The 20971-nt window shown below is 41.4% G+C and overlaps 1 long non-coding RNA gene across 1 annotated transcript in view; it reads right to left on the bottom strand.

Moving 5' to 3' along the window:
- LOC311607716 overlaps window positions 1–20971 on the bottom strand; it is a 612504-nt gene that overhangs the window by 447321 nt on the left and 144212 nt on the right. The window lies entirely within an intron of this gene.

The raw sequence follows: 20971 nt of genomic DNA, 5'->3' as shown, positions 1-20971 counted from the left end.
TTTATTAAGAAGCCAAATGTCATAAACTCCTGTAAATTGTGATCATTTACTTCCATTGGTCCTGATGTTAAAATTGTCAAGGTCTCACTGAGGCTGATGACTACATGGTTACAGATCAGCTCCTAGGAATGGAGATTGGCTGTCTGAAATGAAGATGCTTTGTGCAGATAAGGTAAGATAGCATGAAATGAGTTCAGACACAGCTCTGGAGTTCTACAGGAAGGGAGCCGATTGCGCATACGGAATTGCAGAGTGTTTAGGAAACCCTCAGACTTAAGGGGATGCTCTGTCTTTCTCATGGGTGGACCGGAGGTGTGGTGTTTGGAAACTGCAACAGAGATAAGAATGATTTGGTTTGATGGACAGAAAAGGTCAAAGCTACTGGAACATGGAGTGTGCTTATAGAAGGCTTGGCCTGAAGATTGCTCATAGCTAGGGTCAGTGGGGCATTCTGGGTCAGAACCATGTAGAAACTAGGGGAGATTGACCTGAGAGAGTGTGGGTAGCTTTACGCAAGGAGTGCGTGGCTATACCCAATTACACATTTATAAACAGGTCTAACCAAGGGGTGTTTCTGTTTGCACATTGCAGTGTTTATTTGCATTAGTAACAGTATTTTGTGACATTTATTTGCATTGATACTATTTACAAATTTAACAAAATAATTGAGTTTTGGAAAGCCACAGTCATTTCTGCATTACATCACATATGAAATGTTGGGCATTTCTATACATTTGACATACATTTGTTGCCTTACTCTCATCTTTCAAAATTATGGTGTTTTCCTGATTCTTCCTTACTGAAAAAAGAAAAAGATCCCTGGTATAGAGAAATACAAGGAAGAAAACAACAGCTTGCAAGGCAAATTCTGCTATCAAAACTATGTTTACTATTTGGTATGCTTTCTGCTAGATATTCTTTTAAATAGTTATGCATTTTACATAATTGAAGTCATTTTTCTATCGTTTTTTTCACTTTTAACTCAGAAAGTTTTCCAACATTAAAATTCTTTGCAAACAACATTTTAGTGACTGTTTAATAGTATGCCATTGTCTGGATTTACTGTAATCTTTTAAAACATTCTGTCATTCAACATTCTAATCTATAATATATTATTTAAAACACTATTCTGTTATTCAGCATTATAATATAATATGTAATCATTTAAAACATTCATCTACCATTCAACATTAGGCTGCTGCCAAAGTTATTTCATGTGGAGTAATAGCATCTAATACTTTTGAGTATTTTATACCAGGCACTGTTTTAACTCTGCTATATAATTCTAATTCAGTCTTTCCACTAATCTGTAAAATAAGTGTTTTTTTTTTTGATACCCTATGAACATATACAGGGGGAGGTAATCCCCCTCAGGAACAGTCATAGGGGAGGGGAATAAGGGGAAAATGGGAGGGAAGGAAGAATGGGAGGATACAAGGGATGGGATAACCATTGAGATATAACAAGAATAAATTAATAAAGAAGAAAAAAAATCAACTGTTTTCCCAATGACAGTAGGTTGTTGAGTATCCATGGTAAGTGATAGAGAGCTGCTCCTCCTCTTTCTCCTCTCCTTCTCCTCTTCTTCCTCCTTCCTTCCTTCTTCCTTCTCCCTTCTTTTTTCTTCCTCCTTCTTTATTCTTTCTTCTTCTTCCTCCTCTTCCTTCTTTCTTCCTCCTTCCTTTTTCTTCCTTCATCCTTCTTCTTCCTCCTTCCTTTTTCTTCTTCCCTCTTCTTCCTCTTCCTCCTTTTTTCTTCTTCCTCCTCTTCTTTTTCTTCCCCCCTCTTCCTTCTTCCTCTTCTTTTGTCTTCCCTCTTCTTCTTTTTCTTCTTCCTTCCGTCCCTCTTCTTCCTCCTCTTCCTCCTCCTCCATCTTTCTCCTCTTTCTTTTCTTCCTTTTTTCTCTTCTTCACTTTATAGCCTGATTACAGGCCCCTCCTTCCTCTTCTTCCAACATCACTGCCATACCCCCTTCCCCACTATCCCATCCCCTTATCCTCCCCCGCCATGGGTACCAACCCACCCTGGTACATAAGTCTCAGTAGGACTAGATGCATCCTCTCCTAGTGAGGCCAGACAGGGCAGCCCACCTAGGGGAGAGAAATCCAAAGGCAGGCAATAGAGTCAGAGACAGCCTCTGTTCTAATTGTTAGGGCACCCACATGAAGAGCAAGCTACACATTTGCTACATATGTGTAGGGGGTCTAGATCCAGCCCATGCATGCTCATTGGTTGGCAGTTCAGGCTCTGTGAGCCTCTTTAGGCCCAGGTTAATGGTGTCCTTGACCCCTCTGGCTCCCTCTATTCTTCCTCCCATTCCACAGGACTCCCAAGTTTTACCTATTGTTCGGCTGTGGGTCTCTGCATCTGTTTCCATCAGCTGCTAGATGAAGCCAGAGCACTGGTTTTGTTTGTTTTGATTTTCCCACAGGGCTTCTCTGTGTACAGAGCACAGTTCTCAATGTCTAAATAATACTGCATAAATTCTCATCAACACTGATTTCTTACAGTGTATTTTAAGGAAGTGCATAGCAAAGTGTGAATGTCTGTATATATTCACAAGGTCTCACTCATCCTTCAGGGATAACATTTTTAAGGTGCCTTTGCCCTAGAGCAGTGGTTCTCAACCTTGCTAATGCTAGGACCCTTTAATACAATTCCATGTATTGTGGTGACGCCAACCATAAAATTATTTTCATTGTTACTTCATAACTGTAATCTTGCTACTGTTATGAGTCATAATATAAATATCTGACACACAACCCCTGTGAAAGGGTCACCTGATCCCCCAAAGAAGGCCTTTTACTTCATTTCTGAATTGCTGTTTTGTCAAAGCTTCACCAGCTTCATAGAAAAAGAATGTTTAGAGAGATTACACAGTTTTTACTGTTTTATTAGCCTGTATTTTTCATGTTAGTGAATTGCTTGTTGTGGTTTTTGCTCATTAAGCTCTTAGTGATGTAATGTTCTAAGTATTTTACAATGAATCTTTCAAACAGACTGTGTTTTTGCTTAACAATTAAACTGGTTTTCTTTTAAACATAGATATATTATTTATCCATATTTTAAAAGTAAGTGAAAGAAAAACTAGGTTTAAGTTTAGTTTTACTGATCTTCTGTTTAGAATTTTAACATTGTTTCTATGGCAGAGGTGGGTTTCCTCAGTGTCAACAAGAATGTGGAGGCAATGGTGACATCTTTTGTCCTCCTCCTCCTCCTCTTCCTCCTCCTCCTCCTCCTCAGCACGTGTTTATGCATGTGGGTGCTCCCTGATATGCACATGTATGTGCATGCCTATAGGAGGCAGATATTATTCATGTTAGGTATCTCCATCCACCACTCTGTTTTTTGAGACAACCTCTCTCAGTCAACCTGAATGACAGATTGAGCAAGCTCCAGGAATCTGCTGTCTCTGGCTCCTCAGCCCTGGCGTTACAGGCTTGCATTGCTGCTTCTGACTTTTTACCTGGGTGCTGGGAGTCTGAACTCAAATTCATGGTTGTGCAGCAAACACTTTACCCAATGAGCCATCTCCCTAACCCAGTATGTAATAGGAGATGAGGTGGAAATCCTTATGTGTTAGATGAGGATAAATACGCAGTGACTGTTGAGTCGCTAGAGGCTCGTGAAAAGAGAGATTATGTATTCATAGTAAATTAAAGATGAAAAAAATAAAGACATGGAGAAGTTGGCTGTGGTGCTAACGCAGGATCAAGGGTGTGTTAGTTTTAGCTCTCCTGCTATTATGGCTTCTGCAAATGAGCTTGCACTTAAGAGAGTTCTAGCAGAATGTTTAACAGCAATGAGGGTAAGTTGTCCAAAGCATGACATTCGACAGAATACATAAGCCTTGGGAGTACTGATTATAAAACGTTTCCTCTACCAGCCATCGTGGGCAGGTCTGCAAGGCACAGCCCTTCAGGATGTCTGAGTAGGTGGAGGCTGATTGGGAATGAAGGGCAGTAGACTTCAGACCGAGTTTGAGGATTTCAGCCCTGTCCTAAGAGTGGGCTTTCTTGGAGTTCTCTACAAGTCTAACAAGTTCTAAGGAGTCTCTTGAAGGCAAATCCACTGTAGACTCCGGTGCAACCCTGTAAAGCAGCCTCAGTTTAGATAGTGATTTTTTTTTTAATTTTATTTTTTATTTTTTGGTGTGGCCAGATGGAAGCCAGTACTAAGCATCCTCTGGAGTTACATATGTGTCGTTGCTGGGTTCCACAGCATGCTGGTGCAGTTTTTATTCAATCAGCTCTATCTCCAACAGCCTCTAGAAGTGAGAGAGGACACTATGCTTAGGTAAGGCAGACAGTTTACCTTTGCCTACAGAAGCACTGCTGGTAGGTGCATGCCATCAGGCCACAGTGGTGGAGCTCGTTAGCTCTCCAGTTCTTCAAGTGGCAGCTGGCCTTCTGCTCTTTGCAGGCATCTTCTTCCCTACAACAGTCCACTCTATAAGTTCCTACTTGGGTCAAAACGATTTATCTCTTTGAGTGGACTTGAATGTCAAATAGTTTTGTTTTTACACACAGCTGTTTAGTGTTACACATCTCTGCCTTCTGTATTCTGTATTCTCTGAATGCCTTTCTTTAATTGAAGTGTCTCAGCTCTAAAATGTCCACATAGACCCTTTTCCTATGTGTGAAAATGATAGAAGCTCAAGCATACCAACTCCTGGCCCCAAGGTTATGGAGGTCCCAACATGTAGGCTGAAAGAGTTGTCAAAGCAAGTGTGTAAGTGTGTGTATGTGTGCAATTATAACTCCCAAACATGTAGATGTTGCATCTCAAGCAGGGTACTGGTGGAACTAATTTATCAAAAATAATGAGGATAATTTGTGTATGTATTGTATTTCAAGAAACATTCTAGATGTTGAGACTGGAGAGAGGGGGAGAGGGAGAGAGAGGGGGAGAGAGTAACCCCTCCTCAGGGCTGGCTTACACGGCGCAAGACAATAAACAACTGAAGTATGTAATATGTTAAATGAAGGGAATATGTACTGAGATAGTAAGGTTCACGGTGACGGTTTGAGGTTTAAGTGAAACGGTCAGAAAAGACCTTCATCATAGCTGAGTAAAGACATGAAGAAAATGAAGCAGAGTCTTGGAAAAACTAGGAAAAGAACATTCTGCCGTGTACATACCACACACTAACCAATTATGGCACTAGAGCCTGCTTTGAAAGAACATTCTGGTTAGAACAACAGATTATGAATAACAGGTAAAAAGACCCTGTGGCTTTCTTTGTGTTCTTAATTTGTGTGTGTGTGTGTGTGTGTGTGTGTGTGTGTGTGTGTAGTACTATTATTTTATTTTTTAAATTTTATTTAAATAATTTATTCAGATTACTTCTCAATTGTTATCCCTTCACTTGTATCTTCCTGTTCCTCCTCCCTCCCTCTTTCACCCTATTCCCCTCCCCTAGGCCTGTGACAGAAGGGGACCTCCTCTCCCACCATATGGTCACAGCCTATCAGGTCTCATATTACCTTTTTATGTAGTAGCTTTAGTACTTGGCAAAAAAAATGGCATGTAGTAACATTTGTTGCTTTTTTGCCCATTTGTACACCCTAGATACCTTAAAGCACATCTTGATGAATTCTCTTATGCTCTTTTTTTGCTTCCACCCATGTCCTGTGTCCTTGTTCCTTAGGTCTGTGCGCTGTAGTAATTAGGCAAGTGAACTTCAGAGTGTTTGAGCACACTCCAGCATTTCCCATCTGCGATACTGGGCAAATACCATGTTTCAGGGTTGTTTCTCCACCTGGGCAGTAGGGATGTAATGGTCCTTCATTGTTATAAGTGTCAGATGAGCCAGTGGGTGTGAAGGGCTTGTCACAGTGCTGGGTCCCTAGCAGGTAAATCTAACCTGCCTATTCTTCATTGAGGTATTTGGCCCTGGCTCATGTAGACTGTCTGGGGGAAAGTCAAGTTCTGCTCCTATGTAAAAAGCATTTTACTCCCTATCAGCTGGGATCCCAGGATTTTGTTGATATTCCTCAGGGAAATTATGTTTCCTAGCATATCCCCAGATCCCATCCCAAAGCCTTGAGAATCTGAAATGAATCCTTATGCTGCTTACTGGTAGCTTGTCATCACCAAAAGGTTCATTTCAGGTGCCTCTCTGTACCTCTTTGACCAGTGCTGCTGCCCCTCTTGATGTATAGCCTTTGCTCCCACAGACTTACCATGGATCCTATTCCCTTGGTACCACTTGCATTTTTTGTACACTTACCTCCCACGTATCTTTCCTGAGTTACACAGTGCATCTCTGCATGCATCTGTGGCATCCTCTCCATGTCCTTGACTTCCCACAGTACATTTGTGCTGCTGATGCACTCCTTAACTCTGAGCCTGCTCTCACTCTGAGCTCCCATTCCTATTTCTGTCTGTGATTATTTTACCATGCCACCAAATCTCTACACTGAGTAGTGGTTGGCTTCCAATGAACATGTTCAAATTCAGACTTCCTTGTTCTACATTCTTAGTTTATATTAGTTAGCTTCCAAGTAGATATAATAACTTCATATATATCATTGCACATAATCACTCCCTTTACTCTCTTGTCCTTTTACCCTTCCCCCTTCATTGTCTTTCTTCTGTTCTTTCTGTGTCTCTGTCTCTCTGTCTCTGTCTGTCTGTCTCTGTCTGTCTGTCTCTGTCTCTGTCTGTCTGTGTCTGTGTCTGTGTCTGTGTCTGTCTGTCTGTCTGTCTGTCTGTCTGTCTCTCTCTCTCTCTCTCTGTATGTGTGTGTGGGGGGGGGGAACAGATTTTGCCAAAGAGAAAATGTGTTTGTCTTAATCTGGCTTATTTCACTTGGCATGATATCCAATTCCATAAATTCCTCTGAAAATTACATAATTTCATTCTTCCTTGTAGCTGAATAAAACCATATTGCAACATGTACAACCACAGTGTGTTTATCTAGTCGATAATGGACATCTAGGATGTTTCTGTGTATTGGCTCTTGTGACTAGCATGGCAGTAAACAGAAAGTGCTGGCATCTCTCTGGTATGTTGACTCAGATTCATTAAGTAAATACCTAGGAAGGGTTAGCTGGCTCATATGGAGTTATGATTTTATGTTTTGTTTTTAGGAACCTCTATGTTGATTCCCTATGTACCTGAGTTAGTTAGAACATATGGGCTCTGGCATCTGCACCTGAGTTCATTGTCACTTGTTTGATTGGTAGTCAGCCTCATGTGGGTGTGACAGAATCTCAATGTAGCTTAATTTCATATTTCTCTGATAGTTAAGAATGCTGAATGCTTAATTCATCTGCCCATTTGCTACTGGACAAATTGATAGTGTGGATGATTGCTATTTGCAGGTTGTGTTCTTGGTATTAATTCTCTGCTGGATGTAGCCAAATATTTCCTCCCATTCTGTAAATGTCTCTTTCCTTTGCTGATTGTTTCCTTTGATGTTTGAAAGCTTTGGAATTTTGTACAATCCTTTTTTTTTTTTTTCCGTAAGTTTCTTGCTTTTATTTCCTAAGCCACTGAATTCCTTTTCAGAATGGTCTCTATGCCTGTATCTTGAATTGATTTTTTATATTTTCTTCTAGCAATTGACAAAAAGTTTTTGTCTTACACTAAGGTCTTTGATCCATTTGAATTAATTCTCATGCAAGAGGGAAAATAAGCGTCTACTTTTACTCTTCTACATGTGAGCCTAAGTTCAGCCAGCATGGATTTTGGGAGGAGGCTTTCTTTTCTCATGTATTTAGCACCTTTGTCAAAACTCACACATCTGTAGATTTATTTCTGACATCTCTATTCCTCTGGCTTCTCTATTTCTCTACTTCTTTGGTTTTGTGTAAATACCATGCTGTTTTTATTACTGTGACTCTGTAGTATAATTTGAACCAGGTATTGTGATATCCCTAGCATTGGTCTTTCTGCTTAGAAGTGCTTTGGCTCTTCAGCGTCTTTTGTTCTTTCACATGAAATTTGAGATTGTTTTCCTTAGCTCTGTGAAGAAGTAAAGAATGTCAGTGGATTTTGATGGTATTGAATTTGTAACATGCTTTTGGAAATACAGCCCCCTTTTCAATATTAATCCTGCCAATAAATAAACATAGGAGATATTTCTGTCTTCTAGCTTTTTAGCATACTTTTCAATTATTCTTTATTTAATTTAGTGTTTTTTCTTTTTTGTTTGTTTGTTTGTTTTGACATAGGGTTTCTCTGTGTAGCCTTGGCTGTCCTGGACTCACTTTGTAAACTAGGCTGGTCTCAAACTCACACAGATCTTCCTGCCTCTGCCTCCTCGAGTGCTGAGAGTACGGGCATGTGCCACCGCATGCATGCCTGGATGGTATTTTACTTTTCAAGCTATGAGATTTTTCTTTCCTGATTTCTTTTTTAGCAAGTTCATAATTGACATATAGAAAAGCTACTGATATTTTGCATGTTGACTTTTTTTTAATCCTGCTCTTTGCTGGAGGTTTTGAAATAAAATCTAAGAAGTTTATTTGTACACTTTCAAGGTCTTTGACAAACTGGATAATATTGTCTGTAAATGGGGATAATTGACTTCTTGCTTGCCTATCTGCTCACTAATTTATCCTCTTGCCTTAAAGCTCTCACTAAGACTAAGCTTCATACTGAATAAGGGTGGGAACCTGTAACTCATTGCTGATTTTAGAGGAAATGCTTTCACTTTTTCCTCTTCTAATATAATATTTATTACAGATTTGTTATGTAGCTTTTATTAGGTTGAGATACATTCCTTGAATTCTCAGTTTCTTCAGGTCTTTTGTCAGGAAGGGATGCTAAAATTTGTCAAAGGCCTCTTCTGCCTCTACTTGATGGGCCCTTGTGATTTCATTTTCTTAGTAATCTACTTATGTGCTGCATGGCATGTATTAATTTGCATATGCTACACATGCTTGCAGATGAAAGAAGCCAACTGGATATGGTATATGATTTTTTCAGTGTGTTAATTAGGCTTTCAAGTGCTTCATTCAGAATTTTTGCATCTATATTCATCAGGGAGATTGGTCTTTAGGTTTCTTCTTTTATAGCAATTGTTCTTACCTTCCGGACACTACAACCCTTTAGCACAGTTCCTTATGTATGGTGACTCCCCAACCATAAAGTGATTTTTATTGCTTCTTCATAACTATAGTTTTGTTACTGTTATGAATCATTCTGTAAGTATCTGTGTTTTCTGACGGTCTTAACAACCCCTGTGAAAGGGTCATTTGACCCTTGAGAGCTGCTGTTTTATAGTATAAAGATACTATCTGCTTTTGGTTTCAGAATAATACTGGCTTCATATGATGAATTGGAAGTATCCCCCCCCCCTTTTTTTTTTCTGGAGTACACTGAAGATTGCTGCTGTGTGTTCTTTAAAATCTTGTAGAATTTTCAGTAAGTCCATCCAGTCTCAAACTTTTCTTTGTTAGAAGGCTTGTTTAAGTTCTGTGTATACTCTTGGTTTAAATTTGGTAGATCATGTGTGTCTAGGGATTTATCTGCTCTTTCTAAATATCTTTGAGTAAGTTTTCAAAGTATTCTCTAATGGACCTCTGGTTTTATGTTATGTATTATAAGATGCTCTTTTATCTCTACTTTATTAACTTGGGTTTCTTGTTCTTTGATTAATTTGGCTATGGGTTTTTAAAATTATATTTATTTTTTTCAAAGAACAACTTTTTGTTTCAGTGATTCTATTGTTCCCTTTTAGTGTCCACTTAATTTATGCTCTGATCCTCTTTCTTTATTTTTTTCTTTCTTTCTATTGATCTAGGGTTTGACTTGTTCTTGTTTTTAAAGACCTTGGAAGTACATAATTGTAAAAACATCTTTTATTCTCCTGATGTAATTGTCATCTCTGAGGCTTACTGCCTCTGTCTGCTAACCCAGGCCTAATGCTGGAAGTTTCTAGCCTCTGCACAATAGAATCTAGGCATAGAATGTTTTCAGTCTCTAAGACTTACTGCTGAATATACTCACCCTTACTAGATCTTTCTGAATTGTGGTTGGCTGGTTCAACCCAGCTGTTCTGGCTCAGAGTCCTCTCCAAACCGACTGATTTGAAATGGCTTCTCTTGGCTTCTTACTGAATTGCTCTACTTGGCCTCCAACTAACTCTAGCAATCTGTTCTAATCTTCTGGCTCCTCATTCTCTGGCTCCTTCTGTCTTCACCTGTGTCTAACTTGTTCTCTCTTCAACCTGTCACTGAAAAACTCTCCTAGTAAAACTGCCTCTCCTCCCCTCTCGCTCTCTCTGCACTGTTCTCTTTTAAGTGACCACTCTTTCCTCTCTGTTCTCATGAGAGTTGGTCATATTCTGTCAAATATTTCTCTGATTCATCAGTTTGTCTGCCCTTCAATTTGAGATCACTTTCAAACATGGGTGCTTCCTTTTATAAACTAACTTTACTTTCATTGTTTTGGATTAAAGGTGTGTATTTGAACCTTGGGCCTTCAGGTCAATGGTCTGATGCCTTATCAATTGAGTTATTTGGGTTTTTCTGTCCAGTAATGGTTATGGAGTTGAGCATATCAGTTTGGTACATATATATTTATTCTATCGTCTTGGTAGATTGTTCCTTATTAATATAGCTGTTCTCTTCATTGCTTCTGACAAAGTTTGAAGTATACTTAATGTAGCTATAGCTTCCGCTTTTCCACTTTCATTTGTTTATATATTCATTTCACCATAGTCTATGTATGTCTTTGCCAATGAAATGTGTTTCTATTAGCAAAACCTATGGCTCTTGCTCTAAATTCACTCAGCTCATCTTCATCTTTTAATTGAAGAATCAAGCCCATTTTATTTAGAGTTGCTACTGACAGGGCTTTTCTGATTCCTATCATTTTTTTCTTGTTTTTCTGGGTGGTTCAATTAGTGTTTTTCTTTTTCCTTTCCCTCTTTCTCTTTTTTCCTCCCTTCCTCCTCCTCCTTGTTCTTTCTCCTTTTCCCTTCCTTTCATTTGTTCTTCTAAATGAACACTTACAGTTAGTGATACAGTTTTAGGTTCTTTGCACTAACCACTACTTGCTGCAAGAAGGAGTTTCTCTGACCAAAGCTGAACACAACACAAATCTATGGGCAGTAATATTTAGTAATAGTCTATAGACTATCAGAGAGACATTTTTTTTCTCTCTGGCCATGTCTGTTTGGGATTCTAAATCCATTTTATTTGGATAACTATTTTCCCTAGTTTGGGGAATTTCCTTCCATATGATTTCACTGAATAGATTTTCTGTGCCTTTTGTTTTCTTTATATCAGCTCCTTCTCCAAGGAGTCTTAGATTTCTTTTCTTGATAATAGATAATATCCCAGAACGCTTAGAAGTTGTGTTTATGATTTTAAATTTTAATTTGAGTGAATTAATTCTTCAGTCTTCTACTCCTGTAATTTATTGATCACATTTCCACTGTTTTTATCTGGTTGAGTTTCTTATTTAAATATTTCTGTTTATTTACACCCAAAATACAGTTTTCCTTGATGAATTTCATATTCATATTACTATAATCTGTGTTGCGGATATTGTTATCTGTGTACAGAATTGATTTATTTTATACATCTGCTTGCTTTCTCTTTCAATCCACTGATCATTTTTATGAGTAAACTTTTGAATTGTCTGTCATTTTAACTATGTCGCTCTCTTTAATTCTTAGTTGAAGGTTTATGACCTTTTGGAGACATTGTGTTGCCTTGCTTTACACATTTCTTCTGTGTTAGGAGTTACACATTTGTTGGTTTGAATATTCCCGTCAGTTTTACTTCAGGAACTTCTTAGTGAGCAGCCTAATTCTGAAGGTTCAGTCTTCACTTCTACCCAGATGGCAGAAACAAAACTTCTATAGCAGAAACAGAAAGAAACCAGAATGAAAAAGATTAAGAAAACCACTTAAAAGATTAGGGGTACATAGCTACTACAGGGCACATGTAGGGGGTCAGAGGACAACTTTCGGGAGTTGACTCTCTCCTTCTCCCGTGGAAATTACAGGAATCAAACTCAGTTTTTCAGACTTGCATGGCTAGGACCTTACTGGCTGAGCTATCTCATGACCCCTCAGAGAGTCAGTTCCTGCTGAGGAGACTGAGTTGAGCCATGAGAAACTTTCTCATACGTGTCATCTTGTCCTACCATTATAGACTTGTCCTACCCATATAAAACTAGAGATTGCGTGCATACTAACTGATAGCTCAAAAAAGCAATGGGAGTCCCTCATTCCTCCAGTGATAGTCCCTCAGCTACCATTTCTTCTCACTCAGTTACAAGCCTCCCCCTTTTCCTCAGAAGCATGCTTGCTCTTTTATTTTCCTAGATTCTATTTTTTGTTCTCTCTCTTTCTCTCTGTCTCTTTCTGTCTCTTCCTCCTTCTCTCCCTCCCTCCCTCCCTCCCTCTCTCCCTCCCTCCCTCCCTCCCTCTCTCCATCCCTCCCTCCCTCCCTCCCTCCCTCCCTCCTCTCTCTTTATTTACTTTACATCCAATTTTAGCCCCTCCCTCCTCTCCTCCCAGTCCCATCCTCCCTCTTCTTCCTATCCCTACTCCCCTACTTCTCAGAAAAGGGGAGTCCCCCACTACCAACCCACCCCAGCACAACAAGTTGCATCAGGACTGAGTGAGTCCTCTTCCTCTGTGGCCTGGTAAGACAGCCGTGCCAGGGGGAACAGAAATACTCTTAGAAATCATGCTGAAATGGACTAATATATCATCAATGTCCAGAGAACAGAAAATGGCAAAAATGATTTAAAGTAGTCGCCATTTTAAAAGTTAATGTAAAAAAAAAAGTGAATGAAATAAGAATATGGACATTAGAAGAGGAAAAGAAAAGGAGAAACAAAGTGAGGTGGTTGGTCTTAATTGTCAAGACAAAATAGAATCACCTGGGAAGGGAGATCCAACTAGGAATGGTATGGATTGGGTTGGCCATAGGCAGGTCTGTTGGGGATGGTTTGGTTACACCCATTGATATGGGAAGAGCTAGCATAAAAGTGGGGTGCACTATTTCCTTGGTTTGGACCTGGACTGGAGAAAACAAGCTGAGTGTAAGCACACGCTCATCTCTCTGCTCTTGCCTGGGCGTTTGACCAAATCGCAGTAGTTAGGTAGTCTAGAGGTTGGGCCACTTGGTAACCTTAGCCGTGGAGCTAGCAGTAATTTTTGGGTAACAAGGTTATCTAGCCACAGGAGCTGAGGCTATCTCTCAGTGTATGCTCCACTGCATAAGGCTAGCCTCATGCCACCTGCTCATCTCCTCATGTCTACATTTCCTCCTCTATCAGCTGCTCCCTATGGCCACCACAGGGCTCTGGTAGGCTGGTGGCAGGCTTTCTGTCTTGTGGTGTTTATTATCAGGGGTAGTTCAATCTTAAATTGTAAAGTTTGTGTGAAGCAACCTCATGGCGGCTCACTGTAACTTCAGCCTTAGGGTATCCAACCCTCTTCTAGCATCCATGGACACTGGATGCACACAAAGCACAGACGTATATGCAGGCAGAGCACCCATATACAATACAAGAGAATGATAATAACTTTTAAGCTCTAAGGGACTTCATTTAAAAAAAAAAGTATTTGTTCCTGAATATGACAGTCAGTGATAACATAGTATCACTGATACATAATTTCACTTTTGCAAAAGAATAGTCTAATATGGGTTATCAAGCTTTAAAAAAAGACATTGATAGCATGAAAGCGAGCACAGGCATTATGTAAACATTGGGAATGCCTGGAGTTTGCCTACTAACACTATAGTTGACCCGCAGTGAAGTTGATTAAGCCCTAGTATAAATGAAAGATGGGTCAAAAGGAAGAGAAAGAACTTTAGTATATGCTCATATAAAAGTGGTCTAGTGCCAAAAATAGCAGTGCACAATAAGTGCCATCTTAACTGAAAATAAAGATAAAATCTTGAAGAAGCCACGAGGGAAAACAAGAACAATCATGCACGGCCTGTGTGAAAGCAATGACACATGTGCCAAAGGACTTCTGAAGGGAAACAGTGGAGTCCAGGAAGCAGCTCAGTGACATCCCAACAGTATTTGGGGAAAAAAAGTCAACTGCCAAAAATTAGGTTGAACAAAGATTTTTCAAATGGAAGGTGAAAAAGTTTGTTGTCAGCAGACTTGCACTATAAAAATTGCTAAAAGTTGTTCTAGCATATGAAATTCTGTCAGATAAAATTTATACTCATAGAACATAGTAAAAGGCACTGTAAATAGCAACCATCTCAGAATTTATATGTAGAATAAACTATATGTCAGTCATAGCACAGGAGTCATACAGGATACATTCTTGAAAACAACTTTTACTGCATACGTGGTATGATACTAACTCCAGGTATGACTTGATAAGATGTGGACACGTGCTGACATTTTTAGAGGAACCACCATAAAAATAGCCTATAGTTAACACCTCAGTGGAAGACAGGGGACTCTTAAAGTGTGATTAGTTTAAAAAGCTAATAAGTGCAGGGTGTGGTGGCTCATGCTGGAGGCAGAGGCAGGTGGATCTCTGTGGGTTCAAGGCCAGCCTGGTATATAAAGAGAGTTGCCCAAGATAGGAAAGAGGTTTTCTTCAAGGCTGCCAAATACAAAATAGCCAAAACACTGAGAATGTAACATTTATAGAAATCCTGATTGTTTCATGGTTCTTCTTGCTGTAGGTAGCTTATTGTATATGTGTGTAATAATATAAATGTATATGTAAAAATATTTAATGAGAGAGAGAGAGAGAGAGAGAGAGAGAGAGAGAGAGAGAGAGAGAGAGAGAGAGAGAGTTAATTCCAGGATAGCAAGGGCTGTCTCAACAAACAAACAAACAAAAGCTAATAAGTAAGGGAAAAGATGTAAGAAGCACATCATGAAACAGATTATTCCAGACTCGACAACAAGAACAGCAACATCAAAACCCAATCATTCTCATTGCTTAAGAGTGAGAGTGGTCACAGGTAGAGTGGGAGTTTAATAGGCGCCCTTGCTTGGGTGGTGTCTTAGTCACTGTCCCATTGCTGAGACGAGACCAAGGCAACCTATAAAAGAAAAAATTTAATTGGGGACTTGCTTACAATTTCAGAGGTTTAGACCATTACCTTGGTAGGGAATCAAAGACCCCACTCTTTGGTCACTAAGTATTCAAATACGGGGGCTGCCGTTCTTATCCACGTCACCACATTCCACAGCCTGGCTCCCATTGATTTGTAACCTGTCATACTGTAAATATGCATTCATCCAATTTCAGAAGTCTCCACAGTCTATCACAGTCTCAACATTTGAAAACGTCCAAAGTTCTGGGGCTGGAGAGATGGCTCAGCAGTTAAGAGCACTGGCTGCTCTTCCAGAGGACCTAGGTTCGATCCCCGGCATCCACATGGCAGTTCACAACTGTCCAGAACTCCAGTTTCAGGGGATCCGATACCCTCGCACAGACATACATGCCAACAAAATGCCAGTGCATAGCCCCCATGGTCCAAATCGCTCTCAGCATCACTGTCTTCCAAGCCTCAGCTAGGATGGCCCATTAAACACCACGTCAAGCACCCAACCACTTTTCTAATCCAAAGCACCAAGGTCATCTGATTTCTTCCAACAGACAGCATGGTCAGGCCTGTCCCGGGAATACTCCTCTCACTGGCACCAACTTCAGTCTTCATCACTGTCCCGTTGCTGTGAAGAGAGGCCACACTTCCTGCTCCTGATCTTATCAAAGAGTTCTACTCCCTGACCACTAAGATTTCAAATATATGAGCCCATGGGGGGGACATTCATCTACAAACCACCACGGGTGGTCACTTACATCATGCTTACGTTTCTTGGTTCACCAAAGTGTAATTCCTTCAAATCCTTCTACTCTGTTTTTTTTTGTTTGTTTGTTTGTTTGTTTTTTTTTTTTTTTTTTTTTTTGTGCTTTCAAATTTCGTTGTTAAGTCTGGTTAAGAGCAGCACACAGTAATTTTGCTGTATCCTGAACTTCTTGCTGCCTTGAAATTTCCTCGGTCAAGTAAGTTAGTTGATCACTTTGAGTTCACCCTCACCCAAATATTCAGAATATAGGCAAAAACAGAGCCAAGATTCTTTGCTAGAATGTACCAGGCGAGTCCCCTAGTATAATTCCCAATGCAGTTTTTGTCGCCTTCTGAAACCCATGTGAGCACAGTCTCTGCCTACTGTCAACTCTCTGGTCTTCTAGACTTACTACAATCGGCCGCTAAGTGGAGTTTACCGCAGTCTAGGATTCCTGCGACCTGCGCCTCCCAAATCGCCCACAAGTCTCCAACAAACCAGTTCCTAGGCTGAGCTGCACGGCAGCTTGACTTGTGGCAATCACCTCACTGTGGGTACCGATTGTCTGTACTAGTTACTGCTGTGTTTCTGACAGAAGTTAACGGGGAAAAGGATATTTATTTCAGCCAATGATGGCAGAGCGGCTCTGTCCATGGCAGCAGAAGCGCAGGGTAACAGCTGTTCAAATGGCGTGGGGCAGAAAGGCGATGGTGCAATACGGAAGCAGAGACAAACCGTCAAATGTCTGCCCCGAGTGGCCTACTGTGTATTTATGTGTTTGCTTATTATTTTTCATACAATGTATTTTCATCATTTTCTCTCTCTCCCAGTTCTTCTCAGATCTTTCCCATCTCCCTACCCAACAGCTTTCTGTTCTCCTCCTCTTTCCTGTCCCCTCTCAAAAACAGCGACACCAAAAAGCAATAAGCAGACTCTACAAAACGACAAAATTGAAAATCAAAGCAAACAGTCAAAAACCCAATAGGAAAAAAAAAAGAAAGAAAAAGAAAGAAAGAAAGAAAGACAAAAGCCAAAGGAAAGCGAAATGAAACGAAACACTGTAGGCAACTAAGGAACGCTGACACCTGGAGAAAATAACCCCATTGGTTATCCAATACCATGTGGGTCAGCCCTGAAATCATATACATACAAGGAATATACAGGCCAAGCTGGATGTACTTATATGTTTAAGAATGAATATATATGTAATGCTGGTTAAGGAAAAAGAGGCTAAAAGCCATGAATACATGTTTGTTTTGTGTTGGCCAGATGCTCTTGGGCACAGTGCCTACTCCACAGTAGGGTAGGCTTTTGCCGGTAGGCTCCTCACGAAGCCTCTGTAACCTTCAGAATAGTCCCACAGGATGTTTGACTCTCACTCAGAGGGGGAAACGAAATACATGTCTGTCTGAAGGGACAGAGGGAGGGAACTGGGTGGGAGAAGGGTGGGGGCAGGGAGTCAGGGGTGGGGATCAGGTGTGGGGAGAGCGGAGGAGGGGGCAGCTGCAGGGGGTGGGGGAGGGGAGGCCTGGAGAGAATGGAAATTGATGGAAGGGCATCTCTGGGGCTGAGGCTCCCCTGAGTCTATGGGGATGCCCCTAGCTGAGACTCCTAGCAGCAGGGGTGGGGTGGGGGTAGGAGGAGGGGGTGTTGGGGGTATGTGATGATGATGTTATGAAGCCTGAAGTCGACTCCTCCTGTACTCAAGGGCGACTCCCAGTGGAGGAAGGGGGCCCTCAACCCACCGTAAAACCTTTGACCCAAAATTTGTCTTGCCTACAAGAAACTTAAGGATGAAGATGGAGCAGAGGAGGCTGAGGGAATGGCAAATCAACGAGTGGCCTAACCTGAGACCCCACCCATGGAAGAGAGCCAGTCCCTGAAACTATCAGTGATGCTCTGCTGTGCTTGCAGGCAGGAGCCTAGCACAACTGTCTTCTGAGATGCTTTATCCAGCAGCTGATGGAAACAGATGCAGAGACCCACAGCTAAGCAATAGGCCGAGCTTCAGGAGTTTTGTGGAAGAATGGAAGGAAGGATTGAAGGAGCCAGAAGGGTCATGGAGACCACAAAAAGATCTACAGAGTGAGCTGGCCTGGGCCCACGGGGGCTCACAGAGACTGAACCCACCAGCTGAAGAGCATGTATGGCTGGACCTAGGCCCCCTACACATGTATAGCAGATATCCAGAGTGGTCATCATGTGGGTCTCCTGACAATGGGAGAGGATGTGCTTAGTCCTGCGGTGACTTGGTGTGCCAGGGTGGATTGGTACCCAAGGTGGGGGGGGGGGGGTTCCCCTTCTCTGAGAAGAGGGGAAGGTGGAAAAGAGAGAGGGAGTCCCAGGGGGTGGGACTGGGAGGAGAGGAGGGAAGGGGCTGGGATCAGGCTGTAAAGTGATTAAACAAGTAAATAAATAAATAAATGGAAATATAATAAGATAAAGTAGTCCCACAAGCTGGGCACAGAGCACTTAAAACAGGAGCCTGTGGAGGCTGTTTCACATTTTAGTCATAGCATTCTTCCTCAGCTACCTGGCCACTGTGGTCTGAGTCTTTTCCATATGCAATTGGAAATGTCCTTTATTTTCCTGTGTATATGAAGTACAGGGAATCCCCCAGGGTACAACATTGACACTCAGATCTTGGCAATAACTAAAAGCTCTCTAATTGGGCTTACTGCCAGCTCAACAGGAGACAAATTGTGCCTGGTACTGGAAACCTAGCCAACCACCTGGCGGCCAGTGAGGTCATGGATCTTGTAATACACGTTTTCATTAGGCCCCGAATTCAGAGGTCTCTGAATTAGTGAGGGGAGGCTGGCCTATCTGACCAGAATGGCATTTCAACACATGACACAAAATCTTACTTGATAAATGTCCATCCATATAACAAACCTCTTAGGTTCTTCTGTTTTCATCTGGCCAATGTACATGAAAAAAAATTTTTTTTTCACTCCTAGTTTCCCAGGCTGTGTTGAGCCAAAGCTGGCCTTCAGATGTGTGTTAGTCTGACTACAGAGTTAATGATTTAATCACCAGAATAAGATATCTGGAGGTTTCACATACATGTGATATATATATATATATATATATATATATATATATATATATATATATATATATATTTTTTTTTTTTTTACTATTTCTTTTTTTTTTTAATGCTTTCTTAAACACATTTTTTATTAGTTGCCTTTGTGTAGCTGTGGCCAAATACACAAGGGAACAATTTAAGGGAGGAAAGTTTCATTTTGCCTGTATTGGAGACTTCAGTTCATGGGTGGTTAGCCCAGGCAATTGAGCAGCAGAAGTTATGGCACAGAAGAGCAGGTTGTGGCATGATAAAGAAAGGGGGTCAGGGCGGACAGATCTACTTCAAGTGTAGGCTCCCAGTGAGTGGACCTCCTCCAGCCAGCCCCTACTGCTCAAAGTCCCCGTCACTTCTTCAAACAGCGCCACCAGCTGGGAACCAAACAGAACTTCCTTGGTTCTGTTGGGTGCCTTGGTTTCAGAAAACTAAGCCTGGTCGTGTTTCACATTCAAACCATAAGCGAGCAAGCTCCAGTGAGAGCATATAGAAAAGCCAGGCTACATCAAGGCCAAGGTATGCGCGGTCCTTCTGCAGTGGAGGCTGAGGTCAGAACTCCTTAGTTCTGATTTTCTCCTGGTCGGCATGTTCTGCTCCGGCCCCTCCGTGTCCAGGGAAAACGTTGAAGATCCCTGGTCTTGAATTTGAATCATTTAAATCAGGAGCCCCTTTCTCTATCATTATCATATACACGGGCCGCTCCCTTATCATGGGTTTTCTCAAACCAACAAGGTGGGCGGGGAGGGAGGGGGAGGGTGGGGGGGAGGGATAGTAAGGTTTGTGCGGTTCCCCACTGTTTCCTGTAGATGGCAGTATTGCACTAGCATTCTCTCAGCTATACTCTAGCCCATATGCCCCGAAATTGTTCATTATATAATTTTTCAGTGGGAATAATTTTTGCTCATAAATTCATTACAGCATATTTTCAATAGTCCTAAATTTATTGGTTAGCAGGTAGAGTCCGCAAAGCTGCAAATTTTAAAGGAACAAAATGAGGGCTTCTTTTTGTTTTTGTTTTTGTTTTCTTTTCTTCCTTGGAGCTTTCCCAGTTAATAGTGAAAAGGGAGCATATTGCAAAGTATAATTGTCACGATTATGCGGGCTGTTCATTTGGTTTGCATGTGCACACGCATGCATCTGCCACAGCTGCAACGCACATTGGATAAACAGCCCTTTCCTGTACAGTTCGAAGCATCAAATGTTCCTCATTTGGAGCCATTTCTTTATTCTGTTTTGTTCATAATGAGTCGTACCCACAAATACAGAGAGCAAGGGAGCAGGAAATAGTCTGTGTGACAAGGGGGGAGGCTCTTCAAGATAGCCACGTACATGAGTAGACAAACTCAAGCTGGGTGCCGGCTTCATACGAACAAGGCCAGCACTGCACAGCGGAAGCTGGGTGTGTTAATTAGACTAATGGCTTGAAAACAAATCCATTTCAGAGTAGCTAATTAAATATTTCATTTTGAGTTATTTTGCCCAATTTGCCTTGGTAGGCAACAGACAAATATTAAGTATTCAATTTTGTCTTCAAGCACAACCCACTAATATTCCAGCGATTTAATTCCTTGGTTCTGGTGTTTTGGGCTTTGAAGGTGCTCTCCTTCTGTCCTGGTTAATCTACTTGACAGTTGAATGTTAAACAGGACTCTGCTGTTCTCAGCGGCAGCTTGGATGTCTATAGAGGATTTGAGCTCTTTGTGTGTTTAGCACCCAAGGATTGCTCTTCCTGGTTCGGGGTCTCTGCCTTTAGGTGTCCCTGCAAGCTGCTGTCTGGTCCTACAGGAACCTGTTCAGCGATGGGAATGATGTGTGTGACATTGACAAGAGTTGCATCCATACAATACAGAGGAGAGATTCCTTCTACAGGTAGCCTAGGTCCCGTGAGCTCTGCCTTCTGCTCTTGCACATCTCCCTGGCAGCATGAGCTGGGTCCTGCCTTCCAGAGGCGGAAGGGCAGCCTACTGTTCTCTAGGGTAGGTAACTCCCACCCACCCCTAGCAGGGACTGTCCTGGTTTACAATGTTCCTGGCCAGGGCACTGGGCTTTCTCAACTCCTTTCCACAGTTCTCACCCCTTTGACTCTCCACAATCTTTGGTAAGGCTGGATCTTTTACCAAGGCTTCCTGGGGCACCGCT

This window comes from Acomys minous, assembly GCF_964271855.1.
Source record: "Acomys minous genome assembly, chromosome: 10".
In the NCBI taxonomy this organism is placed as follows: Eukaryota; Metazoa; Chordata; class Mammalia; order Rodentia; family Muridae; genus Acomys; species Acomys minous.
This window is presented reverse-complemented; position numbering and strand designations above follow the sequence as displayed.